Source organism: Nyctibius grandis, chromosome 4 (assembly GCF_013368605.1).
Source record: "Nyctibius grandis isolate bNycGra1 chromosome 4, bNycGra1.pri, whole genome shotgun sequence".
NCBI lineage: Eukaryota > Metazoa > Chordata > Aves > Nyctibiiformes > Nyctibiidae > Nyctibius > Nyctibius grandis.
Genome location: NC_090661.1, coordinates 78773471 through 78797013, shown reverse-complemented (window position 1 = coordinate 78797013; position 23543 = coordinate 78773471). Strand labels below are relative to the sequence as shown.

General features: G+C 38.6%; 1 protein-coding gene across 1 annotated transcript in view; it reads right to left on the bottom strand.

The window, feature by feature from the left end:
* DLG5 (discs large MAGUK scaffold protein 5) overlaps positions 1 to 23543 on the bottom strand; it is a 112016-nt gene that overhangs the window by 87476 nt on the left and 997 nt on the right. The window lies entirely within an intron of this gene.

The window sequence follows — 23543 nt, the reverse complement described above, 5'->3', positions numbered from 1 at the left end:
CCTGGTTATAGCACTTACCTCCCACTTGCTACCTTTAGGCTGAACCCTGTAAGCATTCCTAAAAGTGCAAATACTAACGACTACTATTAATCACTTCAAGTTTGAACACAGTAGATCAGCATCATCTTGTTTTCAAGATGAAAGGATTCTAGTCATGACTTATATGCATTTAAAATGTTATCTCCCTGGTTCCTAAGCTCACCATAAGAAGGGCGAATATTTGCATAGATTAAATGATCACCCACTGATCCATGCCTGCATGGCAAGTCTGTGCCCTCTGGCCAGCGAGGTTCAGAATTCATCAGAAACAACATACTGGCAGATTTGGACTTGGAATGATTTCTCCCACCCACACATGTAATTGCACATTTATCTCCTACACAAATTAACAGCAAATACAAATAAAAGCAACATCCAGCAAGTAAGTAGCAGTGATAACGGCAGCTAAAGAGAACAGAAGACTCAGTATTTCAAAGAAATGCTGAAGATAAACATTGAAACAGAAAGTCTATAGATCAAACAACCAGGCCATCATGTTTTACTGGCACATGTAGATAGGCACTGGAATTTGCTTTGTGTTTTCAAAAGTACAGTGGATCTTATGAACCATTCCCCTCCCATCAGATAGGGAAGAAAAACAACTAGTAGAACTAGTAGAAACAGGATAAGGAAATCCACACTGGCATCAGCAAAATTATTCTTGGTCCATTAGGACACTGGAATACAATGGAAAGAGGCAACCACACTCCTTCATGTTCCCCCAATAGCAGAAATCAGAGCCCTAACAAACCTGCTGGCCCTGTACTATTCTCATCCCTCCTAAGTGGAGGTAGCTCCTATCTCTTCCTTATATCTCACTGTAGAAACGGACCTAGTCCTAGCTCTTAAACATCATCTTTCATCTGCTGAGACATTTCTTATCTTCTTACTGAAAGCAACCTCTTTAATTTTCCTACTTTTTAATTTTTGCCTGTCTTAGCAAGAAAAAGGTAAGAACTTTCATCACTGTGGGGAGTGGGAGCTCTTATGATTAGTATTTTTAAGAGAAAGAAAAGCTGTGTTCTGAAAGCAAACAGACCAGTTTCTATAGGACCAGAAAGACCCTGCCTGTGGCCCTTGGCTCCAAACACACACACAATAATCTCATCAATATTCCTAATTGTTTCCTACCCAGAAATCTAGTATTCTATTTTCAAAACTAGAAACCATGCCTGTATCTTCAGTTTTCCAAGAAATGAGGGAAGGAAAACCCTTGCATGCGTTTCTTTTTAAATATTTTCTTTTTAAATATAATACTATATCTGGAGAATGTATGTTCATAAAGTGGAAAAACAGAGGTCTTAAATGGTAACAAGTGGTAAAACATAATTAGTAAGACAGGTGCATTGTTTATTTGATTCAATTTACCAAGGTGGTTTTTGCATTATAAGTTAAAGAAACAGATGCCATTTGGAACAAGTGACATGATTTTTCTGTCCTGTGCTAAGACTTGCAACACTAAGAGTAGCTGGATTAATTTCTTTAAAAAAAAAAAAAGCGTCACTGCTGATACACAGAAGCAAGATTAGGTTTAGTTTCCCAAAACTATAAACAGTCAAAAAACTATAATTTCCCTATTCCAAATCTCTCTAGTTGCAAGACCAACAGTATCTTAAGCCAAGCGCAGTAGTCTACATTTAGAAGAACATAAATATGCATCTAGTGATGACTGAAAGCATTATTATTGCTTTTAAAATTTCAGATTAAAATTTCTGTTAGAACGTCCATTCATTGTACACTACACATGTATCGTTCTTCTCACGAACGACAGAAATAAAGACAGACAACTGATAGTTTTAGACAACCAGAAGTTTTAGCCAGCAATATTCAACATGAAAAAAAAAACGAAATCAACCTTAAGAACTGTTCAATTACTGGGCATTTCCCCCAAAATTCATGGGAAGTAGAAAGCTTTCTCAGAAACTGCCAGCACAGTAATAACACTCAGAGTGGCTCAGAGTCTGTTCTCCAATGGTAAAGCTTTGAAAGACCAGAAATAGCCATAAAACATTGTGGTGTTGTGGGTGATGTAGGCATGGAAGAGAAGGATAAAAAAAGAATGGGGAATAGACTATTTGCAATGCAGTACGCTAATTAACAGCAGGAACAGGCCTGGAGAAAATCTGGTGGTGTGATAGGAAATCCTCACCTATCGAGGAGTAACATCAATGACAACAGGTTCTCCAGCATTGTGCTCCATATGCCAAACTTCCAGAGCACTTGAAGGAACCTCCTGTGCCCCTGTGACTAGAAGGTGTAAGTACAGATAGCCTCATGTGTCGTGAAACTAGTGCAAAGAATGAGGGTAGGAGGGATAACTTGGGAAGTTTTCTCGACTGTGTACTCTGAATAGTGTTACGGCGCAAGAGCTCTCCTGACACTGTGACCACTGATCTCATCGCGACATCTCAGCCTGAAACACAGCTCTCAACTTCATGTAGCCACAACAAGAAACAGGTACAGTACAAGAAAAATCCAGAAAATAAATCACAGCCACATAAGCCACAATACATCTCTAAATGGGTGACATCTTCTCCATGCATTTTGGTATTACGCTAACACATACTAATTTAAAACCTAGACAGTAAAACACCAATTTGAAAAATCAAAAATTAATGTTAGCACATGGGCTGGGCTTTTTTCCACTAAAATCTTTCAACCTCAAAGCAAAAGAAGTCCTGGATAGTACAACCTACAATTGCAATTAAGCATCCATATGCTTTTCACAGGTGTAGTCAAGCAACATTAAAGTGGTAACAGCATGTTTTAAGAGGAATAAGACACACGAACCAGAAGTCCTAAAGAACAAACCACAACTTTAGTTTTAAAACATCCTGTTGCCACTGTGTTTAGCTGTGAATGGTAAGAAAGCTGTCAGCATGGCTTGTATACGTACATAGAAAAGAAAACTGGAATGACAAAACCCACTCTGCTACCAAGACAGAAGCCCCAATATGGCACTATTGTGGTTGTTCAAAAGGCCTAGAAGATTATGCTTATTTGTCTGAATGAATATACTACGGAGAAATGGATGTAGCAAAAATTTGATAAGAGCGAGATTTGAGAGTGCTTTTACACTGCTGGAGATAGGGACAGAATTGAGAACCTGGAGAAACCAGAGCTACAGCTAGAGCCGATGTTCATCTGTCTTGATATTTCTGTATCTGCTCAGACAGTGCTACTGAAAGGGGTGCCAATTGCCATTTACTAGACTAAAAGACAAACAGATATTCTAACATTTAATCTTCCACCAAATCCATGAACATGGTAGTCTAAAACATAGCAAAAGCAAAGTTTATTTCCCCCATAAGATGCTTGTCTCACATAATTTAAGCGCCATGTCAGTGAAGCGAACAGTAAAGTGAAGAGTTCTTCATGCTGTCCCAGGACTCTGTCCCTACACTTGCCTGTGGTCTGAAAAAGAACCTGCCAGCTGTTCAATTCTTAGTCTTCACACAGAGGTGACTGTGGTCCCCACTCTGCTTATTTTTCCTCAAAAGAGCCAGATCTCCTTATGACCTGCAGGAGGCATACCACCATCTCAGCACAGCCCCAGCAGACAACTGCTGTGCACTGCCTCACTCTTATTTTCATCCTTAGTGACTTCTTTTTTTGTGAGAATAAGAAACTTATATGTAGGATGAAATCTATTCATCTTTTCAAAACTGAGAACCATGTTAATTTATTGCAATTTGCTCATTCTGAAATCTGTTCTCACTACTGAAATATTACACTAGCTATCGCACAAGTAAAAGGACTGAGAATGGGTATTATTTAGGCTTCACACCCTCAGTAAATAATGCTTAAAAACAATCTCCTTTCTCTGAATGTCTTGCAGTGGTATAGATGTGCCTAACAAAGTGGGTGTGTAGGTACAAAAAGGCTCTGGAAAACATTTCAACATCAGCTACGCATCTCACTTTTCTTATTAAAAGTATTTTTTAAAATAAGCTCAGTTACGAACAATGGTTTCATAAAATCCAATAGCTCCAAACTGCAGCCTCACTTATGCCTTCCAACAACCAGGTCTTCTGGAACAGCCTGGCAAGCTTCAGAATCAACGCTTTCAGCCATGCCCCATTCGACACACTCCGTGCAGAACCAACATTGTGACAATAAATTAACTTCTACAGGAAAAGCTATGCATTAATGGCCCTCATGCCATCCAAAACAAAGGCTGTGGCGTGTCCAAAACACAGAAGTTTCCATTTCATTCAGCAGCTGCAAACTCAAGATTTCGTTACAAACAACACTGCCAATACAAACCCTCCCATGGAATATCCAGGGAAAGTTCTGCAAGACCTTTAAAACAAAGAATGAAAAAAATCGGAGGGCAAAAACAGAAATGAAAACACCATGTCTGAGGATGATGACTAGCAAGACCTCTCTTTACATGGAAGTCACTTGTAGAAAGCCCTAGCTGTCAAAAGCCAGGTTTGTAATGCCTTGGTTTTTCTATCTCAGCTACTAGTAAGACTATATCCTCTATATATGATTATAAATGGAGGAAGCTATAAATTGATACATTACACTTGTACATCCAGAACTTCAACATCACAGTCAAAGACCTTTCCTTTCTATCAAACTATGATTTCTGTATGAGACACATGCAGACCAATAACATTCTTGACAATTTTTCAACAAGCCATTTTAGCTACTGCCAGTCTATTACCAGAATAATTCAACAGTTCATCTCTAGAAAAGCTGACTCTGTAGGAACCAAGATCAGATCTGAAAAGATATGTAACAGGATTGCCTGCTACATGTTCTGTACAAAGCTCAAAAGATAATATGGCTCAAGAAGAAATTACTCCACAGCACATACATGGCTATAACGCATACATCCTATGTGGGAGGGAAATAAAAACCCAAAAATTTTTCTTTGAAGGAAAAAAAGAATTGTCTTCCCTCATGTGTGGCTTTTAATCGGTCTCAAAACAACCACAGGAAGCCCAGGTGGTTAGAACTTCAGCTGAAGAGCTTCCCATGCTACTGAACACTGAAAGAGGGAAGTGGGTTATGACACTGCCACAATCAAACCACCAGAAAAGCCTGATTTTGGTCTCAGAATGTTTCACTTCATGTTGCACAATTCTTACCAGAAATCACATAAGGTAATGGCTGGATCAGACATTGAATTTGCCAGTAAAAAAAGTTTTTCCTTCTGTAAAGGAATTTCGGCAATTTATTTCAATTAGTTTTTGCTTGTAAACAGCAACTTTTTATATCTTACAGCCAAACTACTGTGAAGAAGGGCTGAAATACGTCAATCCACTGTTCAAGATGCAGACCAATGCTATAATCAAATCCCTTAGAAAGCAAGAACAGTGGCATAAAGAAATTACAAAAGTAAAAAAAGAAACATTATCCTGAAAATTTCATGTCCTTTTCCATTTCCTTTCCGAAACCAAGCAGAAAGCCAAAAGAATAGCCAACAAAGAGCCCCCACAAAGCTACTCAGGACCAACACAGCCACTCAACTTTCCAATACCTTTTCGTGCAGCTTCACAGTAACGCATTGCTGCTTCTGCTCCCTTCCAACTCATCTCCCCTCTCAACTCCAAAGATTATAGGTTGATGGCACAGATGGTATCTCATACATGCTGCTCCCAAGTCCTCCCAACCCAGCAAAGCTTTGTTATTATCACGTTGCTCCTCATCAAGTCTACGTTCCACAAACAGGTCTCTGATTAAAGCCAGGCAAGTTTGTTTAATAACCACAGTCATTAGCACCTGGTTTCAGGTGCTACCTGAATAACACTTGATTTTCACTATTTTTGCTATGTTATAGCAATAATGTATTTGTTGCACTCTTCAACATTGCTTTTGGGATGAGTGAGACCAGCAAGCAAGTGCTCATAAAATGAAATAAGCCTTAAGCCTGAGGTAATGCAAGCCCGAAAAAAAAAAATCAAAATAACAAACTATCCAAAAAAACAAAAAGTACAGGGGAAGTGTTATTAGAAGCAGCCATATTACTTTTCCAAGCACTGTACATGGACTAACCACAGGATTCTATTCTATTCCATACATATTCTATGCATATGTATCAAACAAAAAAACCTGACTATTTAGCTTAATCCCTGTGATTTAAAAATATAAGTCAATGCTGGGGGGGGAGGGATGCTACAGAAATTATAGTTATGTACACTGAACAATCAAGTATTACTGGTACTCCATTAGTCAAGCTGCAGAATATATTTGTACTAAAGTGGCAAGAAGATCTAAAATCAGCAGTAACAATCCTAGGAGCAATGTCTGAATAAATGTGACACAAATTTGTGATTTGCATGTAAATCAGTTTAGATACAGTTTTGAAATACTTCGTATGCTTCCTGGCATGGCCATATCCTTATAAAGCAACTTCTCCAAAACAACCCAAATTATTGTGTTTCCAAATCCTTGGAAACATAAGACAGTATGTGTGCATCAACATTTTTCTGTTTAAAATTTTATTCTTGAGACCAAGGCATTTATCCACACAGGTCTGGAGAAGGTAAGCTAAAATTAGATTTAACTATACATGAATAGAAGTCTTTGTCCAAGAGCTGCTAAAGAGAAGCAGTTAAAAAAAAAAAAAAAAAAAAACACACAAATCCTCCTAGTAAACTTTTACAAGAAATGTCACTGGTATAAGCTAAAACATAAGCAGATTACTTGTGAGGACACAGATTGAAAAGTCTAAGCCTGCTAACCCACTCAGGAAACACTGTCACACTTCAGGCACCACAAGCTGTGCATATAGAACAGAGCGGACACCTTCACGGCCAAAACCAAACAAAACACACTGTAGATACCCCCTGGACTTTGTGCTACACTAGTGGAAACGTAGCCCATACCGCAGTTTACTGAAGCGCAAGTCTAGAGGAGGCTGGCCCCGGCCAGCAGGTTCCCCTGTCCGTAGGCAGCCCAACCAGCCCAGGGCACAACAAAGGGCTGTTGTTCTGAGCCAGCACCAGGGTGGCAGCTGAACCAGTTGGCCCAGTAACCTACCGTGGTCTGTGGGACATCAAAGGCCAGCTGCGACCTGAGCAGACAATTAGGATGTGTTGGTGTAGAGTTACAAAGTTCTATGAGGTCACTCATAGATGAATTTTAGTACGGCAGTACAACCTCTTTACAAAGCAGTATTATTGGCTTCTTTGCAAAACTAGATTTCAGATTCCGCCCAAATTTAGAGAAATAACTACAACACTCTTTTCTTCTCTATAAAGCTTACTGCAAAATTGAAGTGTAATTCCCGAGATGAGCGAAGTAGCTTTAACACACACATAAAAATTTTTGTTTGTAAAGGATAGATACTGTGGTTCTCTCCCTTAAAGATCCAGGTAACCATGTTAACTGAGACACTGATGAGGAAGGGGGTGAGCAGCTAAGGAGTAATTAGCAAAGACATAATCACACCCTGTTGCCAAAGACACTCAAGCCACAGCAATAAAGTACAATATTCCCTTTAGAAAGTATAATCAGCACAATCTTTTGCACAGAGAGGAAAAAAAAAAGTAAAGCTAAATTAAGTAAAGCTTCTCAGGTTTGTACATATGCTATAAAGAACAATTCAAGGCATACCTCCTTAGAAAGAAACCCAGTACTGCTTTCTTCTCTATTCAAGATACTGCCAGTGACAACACCACCTATCCCACCACATGGCACTGACCTTCTCATCAGCTCAAACCCCATGGCACTGTCCCAGAGGGGCAATTTCCTCTCTCGGTAATGCTGCTCCTCAAGATAAAATTTCCCCTTTTAACCACCAATTCCTAACGTGACAGGCAAAACTATTAAAGATAGACATGTAGGAAACAAAAACAAGGCCAAGATGTCAAGACACCCCTATACATACCAGTCTTTTAATCACATAAAGAGAAACAAGTTCTTAGATGATCCAGTAGTAAAAAATCAGATCAGATTTCTTACTTCTTCACTCTTAGCATGGCTCCAGTACAGCTAAAGATCGCTCACTAATCAGAGATTAGGCCGAGTCAGCTACTCTGAACAGTCATATCCTCTTCACACAGTCCTACGGTAGGCCTTCACCCATTCCTGTATTAGGGAGTTCACAGAGACCACCTCCAGCCAGCTGCAAAACACCCTGAGCATCAGAGTTACCTGGCTTTATTTTCCTTCCATGGCAAAACACAGACCTTGTGTAGATTGCTACCAAATAGCAAAATGCTTGAGAACTTGGTATTATGAATGGCATTTAAAAAAAAAAAAAAAACAAATAGCAAAACAAAGTTGTTAACACTTACAATCAGTATACAAACCTGCTTATTTTCATACTTTCAAAATCTACATTAAGTCTTACATAAAAAGCAACTTCATTTTCCTAATTTTTAAGGGAACTTTAAAAATTATTATCCCATTATTCAGGTGCTTAACACAAAGTTTCAAATAAAATTACAGAAACCCTGAGGTTTGAAAAATATTTTTGTGCTTTTTCTTCAGTCCAGCATCTTCTTTCACATGTAAGATCATTCCCCTGTAGGATCCTCAAACAGGAGCAAGGAGGCACCAAGATAGGGCATTTAACTTTCAAATGCTGCCAAACAAACTGGAATGCAACTGACACTATGAGAAAGCAAATTTTGTTTGTAAATTATCATATCAAGAACTCAGGCACTGGTTTAACAACATTAGGGTCACACTTAATCATCTTAACTCATGCAAGCAGCAATATCACTATAAAACCCAAGAGATGAAGTGTTCTCTTGCTTAAGAGGAACATATGCTTACGCACCTTCTTAAACTGAATCTTTTAAGTGATGCTGTTTAAGGAAGGTCTTTAGGATTTCCTCTGGCCCTCCTTTTTTTTTTTTTTTTTTTTTTAAGACATAAGAGGTTATCTTGCTGAAACTCACTTCATCTGAAGAAAATCTCTTGGGCCCAAAACACTGTTTTTACAGAGGTTAAAAAAAAGTTCTAAAGTTACATTGTAGCACTTGAGATTAAATTAACCCAAACAAAACGTGTTTATTTTCCTTCTCTTTCTCCTCTTACCCAAATCATTAGAACAGACAATTTCTCAATCAGTCTTCAAAAAACTGCATCCTGAGAGTTCCCAGAATACAGCAAATGGTAACTCCTGCTTGTTTAACTAAATACTTCCAAATCACAGCTTTTAGAAACAGATTCATTTCAGCCAGGACACCATGAGAACATAAGAGTTAAATGCAACAAACTTACCATCATAGTTCAACCTTAGTATTGCAGTTCAAGAACTGAACTACTTACTTCTGAAAGATGTGATATTTCCAGGAAAAAAGTGATTAATTACACTAAGTAAAACATTATACACCCAACTCAAAGGGATTCAGTATATTCATATCAATATCAGAGCTATGTTCAACAGCAGTAAATTTCAAAACATAGAAAAGCACTATTTTTCATAGCATTCAATTTTTGAAATGTTACTGTGATCACAGAAAAGTCATTTCTACTTGCTCTTTCCTACTAATTAAACAGACAAAGAGCAATAAGCGAGATGACAGAAGCCAAGAGTAAGATGAAGAGAGAAATAAACCAGATGGCATGGGAACATATTTATATATACTTAAGTTATTCCCAAACTATGAAAAAAGAAAGATCAAAATGTTTTCATTTGCCCTATAATCAGTGTTCTTTTAGAAAAGAGTTTTCAGATATTTTTATGTAAAGTGGATTGTGAATTCTAATTAAGATATAGCTGTAAGCCAGGATCCTCCATCACAGAATTAATCTTAAATCCAACCTCTAGCCAGGCAGGGTACAGACAGAGTTAGACAGAGGTAATTACAAAGTCCATCAGCAATAAGCCACTGGGAGAGGTTGCAGGCTTTCCTGTATTTCTTCTTTGTACTGGGCGGTAGGCTATTTTTGTCAAAACATACCAGGAAGACACAGCTCCTGTGATACAGTCACAGCACTTCAACATTAGCTTTAGTTTGCATCATGTATTTTAAGGCACTAATTTTGAAAATAACAACAATTGCACTCCTATTTCTGTGGGCTGCGCTGTCTAACAGAGCGCTGGAGCAGGTATGGCATTCCCAGCTTCGTTTCTGTCCTTTATCTTCGGGATGAACTCCGCTCTTCTCTGCTTCAAACCTCCCCAACTGTAAACTTGCATCTTAACACTGTTCTGAACCTGTAAAGTGAGGCTAATTGTTGAAAAAACATCATTTTGAACATAAATTCTAAGAAAAATTAGATGTACCTTGGCAAGTCATTTATGTTTTCGTAAGGCATGATCTGCTCTGCCATAGTGTTCACATTCACGCACTAGTTTCCTCTAAATGACAGACACCCTCTCCAAAAGTCTTCAGTTCACTACTATAATCCATGCATTCACAGAGATAAGCAATTCTGAGAAAAAGGCAAAAATATCCTGTTCCATCTAAGAATCAACTTTTCACATGAAAGTGAACTGACATCTTCACGCTTGGACTCAGAGGACAAGTTTTGCAATCCCATGTCTAAACACAGTATAGCAACTATAACTCGACCATACTTCTGTAATTTCCCATTTTCTTCCAGCACCAGCATTGAAGAGGAATATCCAATAGCAAGGCATATGACATCTAGTTTGACATTTTCCACTAACTGCAAACCCATGAACACGCTTTCTGCTTAGCGTCTGAAAACAGTATTAAGACTGCACATTTTAAATGTTAATACATTTCCATTTCAGATCTGCAAGTAGCATTTGAGCACAGCAAAAAAGAATATTATGTTGTCACATAACGCAGTCAATTCACATTCCATCATCGCATGCGAACCATTTGCATATCTGAAAGTAGCAGCAAAGATTATCAGTGAATTTGCACTAACCATTTTACCACGGTTATCCTACCAAAGCTGGGGAAATCAACTACATCTCCCATGCACTGCAACAGGCTTTTTGTATGAGTTTCACCCAGTAGTTGAAAAACTAATCACAAAATAGACTTATGTAATGGCAGTCAAACCTGGGAAAACGTTCAGAGGCAAATTCTTAACTTTAGGGTCATGAACTGACAAATTTAAGAACACTCCAGTGTGTTTTCACACACATTTTCAGCTATGGATCGCTGCATATCTGGCCATGCCCAAGCCCTGAACTTTGGCTCAAACATCCTGACATTTTTGTGTTCAAACCAATATGCCAAAACCAGATGTATTTTACTAGAGCAGCAACAGCTACAACAGTACTGGTAAAAAAACCTTTTTTAAACATTTCTTACATGTGGCAGGGAGTTCTTCATGCAAACTCTAACTAGTAGTGAGGATAACCTCAGCTAGCTTAATGACTTTGTATCAAAGCAGGCAGGGGATGCTCACAATCACCATTGAAAAGGAAGTTCAAGAAGTTTGCTCTCACTTCTCTCAGCCACCCACTAAATCTCTGCGAAGCTCATCATCACTCCACCCATGCTACAAAGCTGAGAGAACCCCAAGCCCAGGCTGGCTGGCGTGCTCTCCTCTGACCCAGAGCTCCCGGAACACCTGAGTTGCAAGGCAGGTTGAAAACGTGTTAAATCCTACCCCCAGCCCAAGCCTGTGAAAGGTCACCTAGCTCTGCAAACAAGCTCAGGGCTTAAGCAAGCACATATAATTGCCCGTGATCTATTTTTTTCCCCTTACAGAACTCTGCCTGATTTTCATCACGGAGTGCTTGCGATGAGTTGCCTCATACCTTATTAATGATACGTTATTCACATCCTGCTCTGAATACACATTGTTTTCCTCCTTCTCCATGGCACAAGTCCCCAAGTCCTTCAGCGATGGTCATTCCATAAACGGCATTCTCACACTTACCTCCGCAATGTTTATTCCCAACTTTTGCACTGGGAAAACTAAGGCAGAGCAGTTAACACCAGTAATGCTGGATGTTCAGCTTAGACATCCACAAAGTGGCTGGAATTAAATTATACAGAAGGCAGCTGGCAAAGAAAGCTTCTCTCTAAAAGGCCATTTTTTAGGAGGATTATTTGAAGCTGAAATTGTTTTTTATACTAGCATAAAATGAGCATTCTTAGCATTAGCAGGTTCACTCTTAATGAAGCTCTTAATGAATACATAATTTCTTCAAATCACAATTTATTTAATTTTGAAAAAAGTGTAAATTATCTTTATTCTTTTTGAGTCTCACTGAAAGAGTCATTAACATAAGGATGTCTCTTAAGGGAATGCAGAGTTATTTGTCCTACTAGCGCTTTCTTACATGTTTATCTTCCACAAAGCAAAAGTGAGGATCACAGAAGTGGTTCCTGGGTTCTTTAATTTAAAATGTTATACAGTATCTTACCATAATTATAAACTCTATTTACATCACACTGCTGAGGGGGCGGGGAGAACAACACAAAAAATACATTTAGATTAAAATTCTGTTGTATTACACAAGGTAAAAGAAATCACTTAAAACAGTATATTCCATTTCATCACCTTTTAAGATGTGCAAGTTTTTGTGTGTGCATTAGTGCATATAATAACACGTCCCCTAATACCACCATCATGACAGGATACCGAGTACTCAGTCAGGAAAGCTGAGAAGCCTATCTTCACAATACACCCCATGCAAACTGAAAAACACATGAGGACAGCAGAAAATAGAGAACAGAGATTAAGCAGCCAAATGAGACTCTCCTCCATAAGCTAACAAAGTTCTGTTGAAATCATTAAAAAAAATTAAGCACACTCTTAGTGATTTTCTGAAACAGATCTAGAAAAGAAGGCATTTTTAATACTAAGAATTACACATAAATGCGGATACCTTCCAACGTCTGATATTAGTTGGAATTAAATCAAAGGCCAAGTTCTTATGATTGAATCTACAAGGTCAGAAATCCTAAAGCCTCAGTGATCCAAAGTCACCTCCTCTCACTGTCATAAAGACCAGGGAAGCTCTAGACATGGCAAATTTATTATCTTTCACAGGCTATTATTTCACCACAATGTGCTAGAAAATGGTTTTAGTGATTACTGTGGGCTCGTGTCTTACACAATAATGATAATATATGCAACTATACTTCAGCAAAACTTTAATTTTGGGGTTTTTTTTCCCTTTATTGTTCTCTTAAATACATTGTAGGAATAAGCTAAATCATTTTGGTAAGAGAGAATAGGTCTTTAAAAGTCTCATCTACTTTCAATATAAAGATCCTCCCCCAAAGTGTTTTTCATTCCTAAAGCACCATGTATTAAAAATTTCCATGCATAAACGTACACATATAAATGAATTTGATGAGATGAATTCACAGAACATTTTATGTGGATTTCCTACATCAGCTACTACAGCCCTCAGATACAATTTGGCTCGTGTCCGTGAGAAAGTTAAACGGATTCAGAGCAAAATCAATAAACTCGACACTGTATTGTTGCAATGCAGAGATGTAGAAGAATTAAAAAAGAACTTAACTTCCCAGAGATGCTGAGCAACACGCAGTGTAGCACCCTGAAATTCCTTACATGTGAGCACGCCATATCGCACAGTACACGTGGTAAGCTGCTCATCACCATAGGCAGGTAACAGCCATGCTGCAATCCTTACAGTTTCACCAGTCTGCCTTTACTTTCTGGTTATCACTGGAAAGGAGGAAATCAGAGGTCCAAAACAGTAACAGCTCTGCACCAAAACAATACTAGCCACCTGGCTTTTTGCAGCACTTAATGAATTTGCTATAGTTGGCTCTAAAATTACATTGAGATTTGACATTCTAGACAATATAATGGGATACTCCCTGGCAAATGAAATCTTTTGCAAGTCATGTATGCACACATATCACTGAAGATCAACTCAGCCAGAGATAGAAAAACAGCTTCATAGTTACACATTGTGTTTTTTTCCAGTCCAGCACACATTACACAGAGGTTTCAGCTGAACAATGCTGTACAGAACAGGACTGCCACCAGCCTTGCCAGATGAAGTTTTTCTTCATTTATTTCCTTATTTTCATATTAATACCAAGACTCTTGACATCCTACCAAGTCCTAAAAATCCAAGGCAAAAAGTATCTCTGACCTCAGTATCCGAAACCGCTTCTCAGCATTATCAAGGAATGTTCTCTGGCTCAGTCAAAACACTGCTCTGCCACCGGCAGCAATGCAGCCTACAAAATACTCCCGACTACCGCAAAGATGGCAGAAAAATAAGAAAGGTTCATGAACCAGGGTAATAGATAAATATATTCGAATCATGAGCTAGTGTAGTGTACCTTAAATGTACGCATTTTCAAGGCCAGTGATTTAGAAAAATAACTCACTAAATATCTCAAAGTTCATGTCTGCGGTCTATACCTAAGCAAGCCTCGTGTTACTCAACGGGGGGAGGTGTGTGTGTGTGTTGGTTTAACCCATTAAGGCAGACTAATCAGACTCCTAACCTAAAGAAGTAGTCAATGCATCTTACAGAAAGTGTCGTTTCCTAATATGCCCCAATAGCAACTAGAAGCCTTAGAAGCTTAAATCTCTCCAGAAGAAAAAGCAAACGCTGCCTGTGCGCTGGCAGAGCACCAAAGGAAAGCTGTAGCAGCATATCAAAACAGAGAAGAAACAGGCAGTCTGAGCATCCCAGGGAACATTGCCACAGAAAGCGGAAAAGGGGCTGAACAAGAAAGTTGTATTTTTAATACTCCTTTCTGTTAAAAATTGAAAAAAATATATACCAACATTTCAAGGTGAAAACAACACAACTGAAAGCGAATTCCCTCTTGAGAATACCTCTTTTGTGATTTTGAGGAGGTTTAGTACCGCTTTTTGTGACGTTATTACTTCTAAAATTCAGGTTGTACCTACATAGCTCATTCCAAGTCTAGCCCAACTCAAGAACTACATGATGGAGCAGCTGACAACAACAAGCCAGCTGATCAATTACAAGGGAAAGCCTACTGTTGTTTAAAGCTTGTTTGTTTTTTTTTGTTTGGGGTTTTTTTGTTTTTGTTTAAGATTTAAGCTTTTTATATTCTTTTTAACCACACCTACTTAAGTCAAATGGCCTTTAGCAAACTGAACGAGCAAATCTGTTAAAAATACAACACACCCTGTCTTCAATGAAAGGTTAAACGAGCTCTCAAATAACACCACTCTTTCTCATAAAAGCATTCAGAAGGGGAAACCAGACTGGACATTCTTGATTATTTTAAAGATTAAGAAATGAAGTTAATTTCCATTGTGGTGATGCATATAGCCTCAAAGAGAACCTTTAGATAACCTGATTTCACCACCATTAAACACACACTCACTTGCACACCACCTGAAAAGCAAAACATCATCATGATCTAAATGCAAAGCAGACCTCCTTAAAAATCACTGCAAATGTTCACAAGATCACATATGAAGTGTTTAAGAGAACTTTAAACCTGTATAACAAGAAGCTTTCCTGAAAGAAATAAGTTACTAAAACCACATATGTCAATCTCCTGTCAACTTCTAGTTGAAGAGCTCCCAACAGCTCAATCAACCCCTCTTTCCACAAGAAGATCGTAAGTGAGGAAGACAACCTGAAATTATGTGTGCGCCAAAACAGTAAGATCATATGGTTACCTGAGTCTCAAAACTGTCTCTTCCTAGAGTTATTTTTCCACAAAAGCATGCAACAGGAGAAAGCTATCCACAAGAAAAACAAATACAAACAAGAAACAGAAACAATAAAGGAGATAAATATAATTTTATGCTTATTTTAATAACACGTAAACATCTATGTAGCAATTTAGCAGCTGTATTTGGTAATTTTGATAAGGATATTTACTACACCAGCTTTATTTCCCCAGTCCAAAAGTTCTGATGCTTTTAAAGAAAACCACACATACACAGACCTGCCAGCCTGTCTGTCTCAGAAAGAAAGAATACACTGGAAAAGCAAGGATTTTGGTGCACTAACATCAACAGGACATAGCTCACCTGCACCAAGTGAGTCCAGAATTCCAACTACATATTTGCCTTGAGGACTGGTGTAATACCTCTTCCTACACTACAGCTACATTTTCCCACACAAACTCCATTGTGAGCACTGCTGAGAAGCAAACAGCCATCAGCCTCACGAACTGAGGCCCAAGCCTACAAGCGATACTTTACCAAAGACATGATCTAATCCAAAGAGCTTAGTATGCAAGGCCTGGATCCTGCCAACACTTGCACATGCCTAACCTGATGCATATAAACGGGGATTACTCACATGCTGGAAGGTAAGTACATGAATAATAAGCATGTTCATGAATCAGCAATTATGTGCAGGTAGAATAAAAAGCCAAGGTGAAAGGAGAGGGGGCACAAGAGGCAAGAAAGTTGTCACAAGGCATATTAATAAGAGTGAATGTTCCCAACTGAATTTTTAGGAAAGCTAACTTAGAAATAAGTTTAAAGAACATTGGCTTTGAGGGTGGGGAGGAGGAGAATTTCTTGGTTTATCATCTGAATACACAATAAATTGTCAATTATATAAAAAGTCTGCCAAAAACAACCCTTAGACTGCCCCTCTTTACCCAATCCCCCCAACTCTCCAGCTGAAACACTGGTGTTACATTCTCACTTGCTTTCTTTCTCCAGCTACAGGCCAGCTGCATGCCTGGAAAGCTTCTAAATCAGGGCAATATGGCCTATTTAAACCTCAATTCCTTTAGCAGCCAACTCAAAAAAAAAATTTTAAGATTTTTCTTAAATACTAACAGCAGCTCTCCAGAACAAACTAATTAATGCTGTGAACAAGCGAACTGCTGAGCAACTCAACCCAGGAATTCTGAAATTAGAGGCTTTAGAAGTTGTGAGGAAGAAGGCGGCAGGGGTTATAGATATAAAACAGCCTGCTCTTAACTTCCTCTGACACTGGTTTGGGTAGGAAGGACCTTCCAGTTGTAGTAAGTTATTCTGTACTGCCCCATAATCATACATTGTCAAGAAAAACATCCTTAAGTGTTCACTCGAAGTGGCCAAGTGCTTCCATCAGCTGCTTCAAGATCCATCAATTCTAGGTATCCTGTCTGCTACCACCAGCTTCTCAAGACTGCAAAGGATGCCCTGTGGAGATCAGACTCCTCTTGCACAACAGCTTACAACAGGAGTTCCCAAAATTAACCTTATTTGTTAGCTACAATAGCAAAGGATGCTGGTATTATCACCTGTCACCATCAACACACCTGCCGGTGCACCACAACCTATGGGAAGCACACAAACATACCAATTATACAACAAACATTGTACACTAGGTATTTTGAACTGGTTTCTAAGCTATAGTACTATTGGCCTCCAACACTTTAGTAATTCTTCTTGCATTGACAAGAATTAATATACCAGAGTAACACCGAGAACTCCAAAGTATGGACCCTTTTGGAAGAGCCGGACTCCAACATCCTAGATGCACTAACATCACTCACCTCTTCAGGGGATAGCACCCTTCTTTTTTGTTTTCATTAGAAAAGCATTGATTAGCCTCAAGCCAAAGCTCAGCTGGTGCCATGCTTCTAGCTCCTACATCAGAGTGATTCAGTTCTAAATTATCACCATTCACTACAAAGCAGCCAATGACTTGCATCTTGAAGGTCACAAATAATGTTCCAGCATTGACTACTCAATGTAATTTGGAACGTCACAGAAGCCTAGGTGCCTCAACTTCATTACTACAGCTCTTTTCATACAATGTTATACACACTAACAAGCTTTGCCATTTCGATCAATACTATGAACACTTTACATAAGTAAATGTTTGCACTTTATTATACATACAGCATTTTAAGATTGTTTATATAAAAAAAAAAACAGGAACTAACTGCCTCACACTGTAACACCCAAAACATGCTGGGGACTGAACAGCTCAGAAACCTCTGTCCTTGAGATTTTACAGCATAAGAAACTGTTAGAAAAAAGTAAAAAGTAGAAGGAATTTATCAAGACTTACTAGTATATTTCTAATTACCAGGGCTTTGAATAAGGAATTGTAATGCCACAAAATAACAATTAGGACTAAATGAAGCAAGATAAAGAGAGTTACCAGGAGCAACGGAAGCTAAGAAGCAAATCGAAAGAAACAACGGAAAAAAAAAAAACAAAAACCAGTGGTAAAAGCAAGCAGCAAAGGGGAAAAAAAAAAAGAATACTTAGTTCAAATTGCAGGCTGCTAACAGAACTGGAAAGCCCAAAGTCACTACCCATGTGGCTGTGGTCTTCACTATCTAGACCAGAGGTCCAAAGAACTGACAGCAACCAACACTGGCTAAAGCTACAAGACAACAATGAGACTGAGAATAGTAGTTAAATCAAGCTAAAGATCCGAAACCTCCGAGACAGACAATCTTTAGCTTTAAGAAATAAATAAGGAGCGAGTTACAGAAAGTTGTTGTCTTTTCTTACTGATCATGTCTGAAAGTGAAATTTCTGCTTCTGTTTCAGGATACTCAAAGTAACAAACTAAAAGAACCATTCAAAAATGTATGTCTCTCCTCCGTCCCATAATTCTGTAAGGCACCAAGTCCTGCATGTGTCCAAAGCAGCTCGACAGCTGTATGCACTGATATAAGAAAAATCATTATTATTCATTTTATACTGATGAAAACCGTGTCCCCATGAGTTTACTGTGGCCAACTTTCTTCCCACCCCCTCCCAGAGCGCAGCAAAAATTTAATTGAGAACTACCACCCTTGGGATTTGTGAACTACTGAAACACACATTTCCTTCTTTGGGACTGAGAGTCTGCCTCCATTCACTTACTATTAGACATTTCATTGGGAATACCTCTCCAGACACTTGCCAGAAAGCTCCTGCATTTTTTTAGCCTGACAATTCCAAGAGATACCACAAATCTGAGCTCATCAGAAAACACAGGTACTGCAAAACTAGCACTGGGCATTTTATCAAGTTTAATTACTGCTCAGCACTGCTGAAGACTTGTACTTCTAATCGGACTTCTGAATGCTGCCTGCTTTTTGATCTGCACAATTTGAGAAATCCTGTAAAAAGGCTTGTGAAGCTACCCCGGGAACTAATAACAGGTCTGGAAAAACCCAGACATACTGCTCTACTTCTCCCACTCTTCAATTTTCAGTGATGGAAGGGAGTGTAAATTGTACTTAATTGCAAAATTGCCAGTTCAGTCCTTGAGTCAGTAAATTATGCTTTTACAATTTCTCCTCATTCTCCCCTCTCTCATTTCCCAGGGAAGGCACACTTCCAGCATTATTCCTCATCTTCTCCAAGCGCTTCTACTGCCTTCTTCCCCTACCTCACCCCACAGCCTCCCGAGCCCGCCTTTCCTCTCGCTTGCTCATAGAGGACACCACATCCCACCTCCACATCTCACACCCTTCCTCCATACAGTGTCTCAGCTCCTCACTAGCTCCAGTTCTCACTCCTGCTCACAAGCTTCTCTCGCCAGTCACCAGTCAATATTTTGTGTGGACCGGTCAACACTTTGTGGGGGACATGGAAGAGGGGGCACAAGGCAGAGGCCCCAGCACCAACCCTGAGCAGTCACACTCCCAGCTCCTCAGGGACAACCCTTGAATTACTGCATTTCTTGCAGGCCTCCTCAGTGCTGCCAGCCAGAGAAGTGGGTCCTAGCTCTCCATCTCCTAAATTCATACATACAGAGCTTGCCTTTCGTGCTTGTTTTTAAATACACTGAAAGACTTCCCAATATTTAAAAGTAAACTTTATGACTTCAAATCCGATATTATCTGAAACAACTCCTTTTTTTATAAAGTGGAGGGAGGAAGTTGATATAATCCCTCTAAAAAGCTATAAAAGTTTGAATTCTAACTTTTTCCTACTGCTATAAATGCCCACATTTACTTTTTTGGACTGGAAATTAGCACTTGATCTCTGAACAAACACAGTTAGAAAAATAAGTCTTATTAAATAACAGAAGGAAAGCTTTCAAAGTCACTCTACACCCACCTTCCTTCTTTCCTTCTTGACCCCTTAAAGACCTTTTAACAACACAATCAATTTGGAATTTTAAATTTTGAAGTTTTAAAACTTAAATTCCAATCTTGAAACAGTTAAATAAAACACCTCTGAAGCCTAACACTCTCTGCTTGTAAAATCCAAAATGGTGCTAAATCCTTACAGTAAAAAAGCCATTACGTTATGGTTAAGCTTACAGACACACACTCACTGATTGCAGCTGTATGGGTACAGAAAAGTAGGAGACCAACTGCTAATATAGAAGGAAACTGTGAACCTAAAAGTTTAATAGTTGTGAAACCAGCAGTCTACGCAGCTTGAGGCTAAGTGCTAGGAGCACCTTTGTAGCCCCCCAAGTTCATCTCAAAAACAAATTCCAAGCTTGACAACCAAACCTGCCTTTTTCCCACTTCTTTAATATCAGAAAAATGTTAAGTACAAAGCTCTACATTATCTGAAGCAGTCTAAAGCCTACACAGCCTCATTAGATTTCTGTTTTAGCCCTTTAATTACATTTAAAAGAAAATACATCTTGAATAATGCTTGTCACAATGAAGTATCTTCCACTGTACTCTTGTCTTGGACACATTTTGTGTCACAAAATTCACATTATATCAACTATAAGAATGAAATATTATCTGCTTAGCAAGATATCTAAGAGATAACTGAATGCTCAGAAGTCATTCATTTCCATATTAGAAGGGATATGTTATTCTATCAGGATACAGGATTTCTCACATGCATGATGGAGGTAATTTGGCAAATCAAGTATTTAATAATAATGCATCAATTCACCCCAAAATAAATAAAAGCACTTAGCACACTACTTAAAGAATTAGTCCCTGCGCAAAGTACTGGGAGATTTTAAGTCAGACAAACACTCACTTTCACAAGGACAGAGGCAATTTCTCCCGGAAACATTTACACAAAAGTGAAATGTAGTAATCGAAGGTCTTACTCAATGAAGAACTAAAGTCTCTGAATGTGACCAAGTGAAACAGAGCAAATCACACTTTGTTTATCTTCTGCTTTGACAGAAAGTAATTTCCTCTTAGATTTTGCACTCTGTTTACTAACACTGTTAAGACATACGACTCTCAAATTAGAAACAAAGAAAGCTTAAAAATATATATTTTATTGGAGAAACTACCATCCACAAACCACTATACAGTTTTAGGTTTAAAGCAAGCAATTAGAAGCTACTATGTATTTCAAGGGGGACTGAACTGGGGAAAACCCTACAAAGAAAAGCAAGCTCCTTGTAATGTCAAGACAGAGTTATCCATGCTGGAAGTCTTCCGGCAGTTACTAGGACCCCACTTCTTTCCCTTTAGCAGTCAGACCAGCTGTTTACTTCCCTCCATGTTGTGTAGATAAATACTTATGAAAGTGTCGGCTCCACATTGTCCAGCCAGCCACAAGACCTGTTGGTATAAATAACAGCCTGAGTTTCCATCCGAGTTTACATATCACCTTGAAAGTCCCATAGGAGGTGATATTTAAAATGAGAAGGAAGAAAACAAAGCAAACCACAAAGTAATGGTGTCGTGTACATTAAAACAGAAGGAGAATCACTCGTGCTAGTGTAGTGAGCAGATTGTATGCTGAATTCTGCAGCTTTGAACAAAATTATGTTGCTGATTACCTTCCCATTTCCCTTACAACATCATCACACTGAAAAAAAAAATTAGCAAATGCTACTACAAGAAGTTATTGGTTATAAATGATTTCTATCTCCAACATGCATTCACAGGATGTACTTTATATTAACCTGCCTCTTCCAAACAATACTAAAATTAAGTGTTCCACTGTAAACCAGTATTTTTCATATACTAGTGGTAATTTTAAAAATTAATTCAGCTAGGTAGGTTAAATTAAATGTATATTTAAGATATACTTATTTTTGCCTTTAAGAATAGAGACATTTTACGCAATATATGCTGAGAACTCTTTCACTTCAGTATTTTAAATACAGAATCCAACAGTTCTCCTTGCTACCATGTTTAGTTTGCTACTACACCTAAAGAACAAAAGGCAACTTGACTCATCCACCTTCAACATCCCCAGCCAACAGGAGTAAAACTCCTAAAGGGCACAAAAAGAGCAGACAGGTGGTCAGCCTTCTTACAAGGAGATATTAGAGTAAAACCCAATTACATCAGAATACAGTTTCAAACAAGAATCTTTCTACCCCAGCTACCCTCAAACATTAACTCTTTGCATAACACGCTTAGGACAAACTCGCCCATAGACCAGGATTTTTTGGAGGCATTCAGCGGGCACACAAGCAGCCTCATGACTAGTTACCATGAGACATCGTCAAGGGAGGAAAGTTGGAATATATACAAGAGTGTTTGAAGGCTCATGTCCTTTACCTTCCTATGTGCACGATGGTTTATTCTTAAGCTCACTGTCAGCAATCTCCTGTACTAATTTGTAAACACGTCACTGTCAGCAATCTCCTGTACTAATTTGTAAACACGTTTATCGCAAGAGAAATAAAACCATAACTCTCAAAGTCAGCTCTTTATTACTACCGATAAATGAAAGCAATAAAATTTTAAAACCCATCACATCAGGGGAACATCCTTCCCCACACACGTTAATTTAACTCAGAATAGCCTCATGAACACGTTCAGTCAAGGAGGGTATAGTTCATTTTTCCAATCAAACTACTTTTCCCTTGAAATCTCAGTGTTGCGAGACATTTTGTTATTCTAACTTGTATTTTAAAAATAAAGAGTAGTGCTATATCCAACGTCTACTTCATTTTTTCTTGCCATTCGCGTTTTACACCTTTGCTTTTCAGGCTAGGGAATGTTAGTAGCCCAGTAACATTAATGCATCTTCTCAACAAGACCAGATCGAGCATTAATCTAATCGTACAAAAACATCATGGGTCCCATTCTGAAAGGCAGCGAGTGCCCCCATCTACCATTGATGTCAGGCCACATAATGTTAGAAGTGTTGAGGTCTATTGTTCAGTCCATTTTTCCCCGTCCTGTGAGGTCCTGCCATATATTCATTACAAAAGGCCATACACTATAATGCACTGATATAAAACAAAACGTAAGACCCTCACGCATTTTTTTGTGTTTACCAAACTCCTAGGTTCAACAGCATAATTCAACTAAGGGCAGAGTACACAGTGCAACTGCACATACAAGCACTATTTTCCAGATGGAAGCAGCTCTTAAAGGGTTTTATTTTCTTAAAGAACTGGTAGAGTTTGTAAGAGCCAGGAAGCCCTCCCAGTGCAGTTCCTTATGTAAACAGGTAGTTACCCTGCAATTCCCAAATCCAGAAACAAAACCAAAAAGAGACCCCACGTTTCTGAATCAATCAGTCAACTTGGACACACACTGGAAGAGAATGCCCACACATCACTTGGACAACTGCGGATACCTGTATCCGTAATCTACAATACAGAATTACCATTTGCTTAAATTGAAGTATTTCTCACCTAAAAACACAGCTGCACTTGCAAAGCTTTGTGTATTATCATCAAGTCTTTATTACTATTATTATTTTAAACCTTTAATGTCCACATAAAAGTAGTCTGTGGCTTGTTTTGGAGGGAGAAGAACAGGAGGAGACCTGTGGGTCAAAACCCAACTTAGTTAAGAAGGTGGTTTACACTCAAATTCTTCTCATCT